A 4,917-nucleotide genomic window follows, 5' to 3' on the forward strand; every position below is an offset into this window, starting at 1 on the left:
GACTGGAGCACTCAATGGGAAAATACTAGGCATGATGAATCCCTTATCTATGAGATCACTCAACTCTTCCTTTAGCTACCTAAGCTCAGCTGGAGCCATTATGTAGGGCAGAATATAGATAGGTTGGGTATCTAGAAAGAGATCTATTTTAAAGTCAATTTCTCGTTCGGGTGGAACTCTTGGAAGATCTTCAGGAAAACCGTCTAGAAAATCCCTTACCACTAAAACTAACTCGAGAATTGGGGTCTCTAAACTAGAGTCTTTGACTCAAACAAGACGGTAAACATAACTCGAAGAAATCATTTTTCTTTCCTTAAGGTATGAAACAATCTGACCCCTATGCACTGAAGTACTTCCCCTCCATTCAATAACTGGTTCATTAGAAAACTTAAACTTAATAACTTTATTTCTACAGCCGACTGAGGCATAGCAAGAGTGAAGTCAATCCATTATGAGAATGACATCAAAATTTGTCATCTCTTACTCCACAAAATCAACTAAGGTGACTTTTTGAGATATTATGCCTACTTAGTTCTTGTATACCTGCCTGGATACAATAGAGAAACCTATTGGGGTAGACATTGAAAATGGTTCTGCTAGAGATTCAGCACTGACACCAAAATTAATCGCTATATAGGACGTTACAAAAAAGAGCTAAGCTCCTAGGTCCAACAAAGAATAAGCATGAAGGTGAAAGACATGCAATCTATTAGTAACCACATCAGGAGAACTTTCCTAAACTTGTCAGGACAGATGTGCATAAAGCCTATTCTGACAGTGTCCACTGGTGGTACTGGAAGTAGTGCCATGCTTAGTCGGACGACCAGCTAGAGCTGCTGAAGTGTTAGCCTGATCTTGCTGGCGATCATTCCTACCATTCCACATGCCTATAAGGCACTTCCTCATCCCATGGCCTAGCTTACCGTACCCAAAACACATATCGCTACTAGATTTGCAGACACTCTAATGATTTCTACCATATTTTTGGCAAAGAGAATTAGTATGACTACTATCCACACAACCTAGGGATTTGAAGTTTAAAACCCTATCCCTACTTTCATTTTTTAATTTTTGAACTGGCACAATAGCTAAAGATTAACCTAGGGATGAAGATTTTTGATGGAACTGAGAATGGTGACCACCCTCTGACCTCGGATAAGAGAAGTTAACTCAACTCGTTCTTGCCCTATTATTTTTTTCTCTCTCTCCTTAAGCTTATATTCCTCGATATATTGAGCATGGAGCATAAGCCAAGATATGTTCGTCTCCTTAATCAGAATAGTGGTCCTACACTCTTTGACCACACTATTAGCTATAGAAAAAACAAACCTACTGATTCTAGATCTATTATCAGCTACCATCAAAGGAGCATAACTCACCAACTGAGTAAACTTAAGCCAGTATTCCTTCACAAACATATTACCCTTCTTTAAATTAACACACTCCAACACCTTAGATTTACTTATCTTTAACGGGAAAGACCAATCTAGAAAAGTTGTGGCAAACTCCTCCAAGTCTAAGGGCCCTTCCTCAGCACCTCTATCACTCTTCCACTGATTATAGCTGGTGTGAGCTATATCATGCAATTGGTAAGTATCCAAACCTTCACTCTTACTTAAAGTGACACCTATGATATCAGTCACCTTTTGAACCATATCATGAAATTACTGCGGATTCTTCTCAGACTTGGATCCCAAAAACAAACAAGGGTTCATTTGGGTAAAGTCGAGGATCCTAGCTGCAGCTGTGTTGGAGACTAGATTGTCTGGGGCAGCAGCCTACTGATTATTCTGAGCTATTACAAATTGAGGTAGAGTAGTGAATGCATATCTAAATTAAGCATGAGAGACATGCTTGTTTAGGGGATTTTCTTGAACAGGCAAAGGTGTAGGCTGATTTTTATTTATACTTTCATTATTCTTTATGGGAGGCATTTTATGTAATAGAATAAAGGATGGATTAGAAAAATAGTTTGAATAGAGATCATGCTTAGTCGTACGACATAAATACTAAAAGAAGGGAAATTTTTCCTAAAATGTCTTATATCCTCGTGTCCATAAGTGTGGCGTACTTCACACCCATGTAAAGACTCTACTCAATGTGGCTTTTAGACTCTATAGGACACTATAAAACCTTAGGCTCTGATATCATATTTTATCGTGACCTAGGCTACCCCCTAGTCATGACAATGGTGCTTATAGTCACAAGTAACTATAAGCTAACCCATGAGTTGGTACCTACTATGAGCACTGGGTAAAATAATAATGAACAACATATGCAGAACCAACTGAGTAGAGCTATAAGATTTAAAAATACCAAAAATAATGATAAATTATTAATCTGAGTGTTTGAAAACACACTGAAATGATTGATAAAATAACTAATAAACTAACTAATTGTTTGAATATCTTAAAAGCCTCTAACTGACTGACTGGGGTGTTGATGGGAAAACCCCCCAATAAAGAAACACTAAAATATTAAATAAAGATAAAAATTTTCTCAAGAGATGAGAACTTACCACTATGCTGCTACTAAAGTAATAAATTTATCTAAGCATAGTTAGGAAACTGTGTATCTGAACCTATGATAAAAAATATCATAGCTCAAAGAAAGTATGCAGTTAGTACTTTGAATGTACTGGTATATGAGATGAGGTTAGGGTGAAATGTATAGGTTCATGTACATGAAATACTGACTAAAAAAAAAGCTTGAGATTACTGAATATGCATAAACTAATGAGTGGCTGAGTAACATGGGATAATGATTGATACATAACTTATTGGAAAACTATAAAATATAAGAATGCATGAGCTAGCATATAATTTGATACTAACGTAGTTTGTAAACTAAAATACTCAAATACTAGTAACTGAATGACTGATAAACTGTATGCTATGGTTCAAAAAATGTAAATGGAATTCTCTACTGAATACTGAAATATGACTGTGGGAGCTAGCTATAACCGATATTCCCCAAATCGTTTTTTGGGGTTCAACCTGTAAAACTTGTTGGAAAAATGTTAGTATCATGACACAGGAACTAACCTAGATGTGTGGATCCACTAATTTGATGTCTTGAACGACTAAGCTGTCATGCCTAACTGACAGGGGATCCTTCAAAGTCTACGGTGGCACAGTAGGTGTAATACCTCATACTTTTCTTAGTCCTATTTATCTCCTAGTGTGTTAAGGGTAACTTTAAAAGCATGTAACTCTTGATGCATATAGGATTTTCCATCTCTAGACACACCAATGCATATATAACTGAATCAGCTTTCCAATGATACCAATTTTCCCTAAATTCTATACTCGATTAAGAAGTTATAACGATTTTAGTGAAAGCAGTAGGACAACGCAATAAGCACCGTATCACAGTGAAGGACAAATTAGCAATGTTCTGATTTCCAGTGGAGCATTGTAATTAGCCTGCGTCTCAGAGAAGTTCTAGTTTCCATTCGTCCCTTTCCATTAGCTCATGTGATTTGCCTATATCACGTTAAAATTCCCAATCGGATAGATACCGTATCGCGGTGGAGTGTAAAATGACACTCATCTTTTTCTTGTGACGCAATGTGATTATGCCGCATTGTGCTAGAGCCCAAAATGATAATTGTCCCTTTTCCAGTGAGCCACCGCAATAGCGGCGCGTCGCGCTGGTGTGCTGAATTGGGATTTTTCCAGGTCAGAGTAATTTTTACGTAGGGAAATCAAGTATTTTTCCCAAGCCCCAAATCATGAGAAACAAGGAATTTAACCTATCCTAAGAACATTACGCATACTTTTCATGAAATTACTCTCCAAGTAACCATAGAACTTCAAATCTTAATCCTCAAGAAATCCAAATTTCACCATTCTTTTTCCAAGATAACTAAAAATTCAAGATTTACAATTCAATATCTTCAAGAAACAATCTTCAAGAGCACAAATAGGAAATCAAAGTTCAAAATTCTTCATTTATTCATCAATTGTGGTATGTGGGGTTTTCAAAAAGGATAATTCTTTCATCCATGTTCCTAAAATTAGTTTTAAAGTTGATTTTTACATGGTATTTTATGAATTTATGTTTAGGGTTTATACCCACTCAGAACTATTTAAAAATTTTGAGATTACTAGTGATTTAGATGTTGAATTACATGTCTACTTTTATATTTTTATGCATATGAAATTAATTTTTAGATTTAGAATTGAATTATTAAGATTATTATTATTTAGCATGAATTTTATAATGATTAGACATGATTAAAGCATGGTTATTTAGGCCTAGTTTGAATATTGATGTTTCAATAAAGATGTTGCTTTTGAGCACCCTATGACTACCTTATATTCAAATTTTTTAGAAAAGATTTGATCTTTTGATCCTCAGTTAAAATATGGAATTCACTTTCTAATTTCATCGAAGTTTACACAAAATAGATTAGTTTTGATTACAATTTAAAACAGACAGATGCATTGCTGTTTTCATTAAAAGCCCTTATGCTAGTTTAAAAAGTGAATTTCCTACAAAAGGAGCATACATATTAAGGGAGTAGTATTTAGTACTGAGCGGGAAGTGTGGTTTAGTGCATCCTACATCCCTAGAACTACAAGCAAGCGTAGGTATAGATTCAAATTAGTCTAATTTCTTTATGGATGATAGTTACAGATGTGATCACTAAGCTAAGGTTATAATTTTTTGAAAGAGCATGATATGTCTCCCCAATGTGAGGTTTTTCCATAAAGGAACTAGACGTTGGACACTATGATAGGTCACATACTGTATGTCTGTTAGAAGAACCTCCCTACAAGAAAAGTGTAATCCTAACAAAAAAAATAACAGAACAACATTTTGAAATAAGTGTAAAGGTTCAAGATTTTATTCACATATTGTTTACATAAGTCATTAGCCATAAGATTTTAGCTTGTAGTTTACAGATACAAA

This window comes from Capsicum annuum, chromosome 1, assembly GCF_002878395.1.
Source record: "Capsicum annuum cultivar UCD-10X-F1 chromosome 1, UCD10Xv1.1, whole genome shotgun sequence".
NCBI classification, from domain to species: domain Eukaryota; kingdom Viridiplantae; phylum Streptophyta; class Magnoliopsida; order Solanales; family Solanaceae; genus Capsicum; species Capsicum annuum.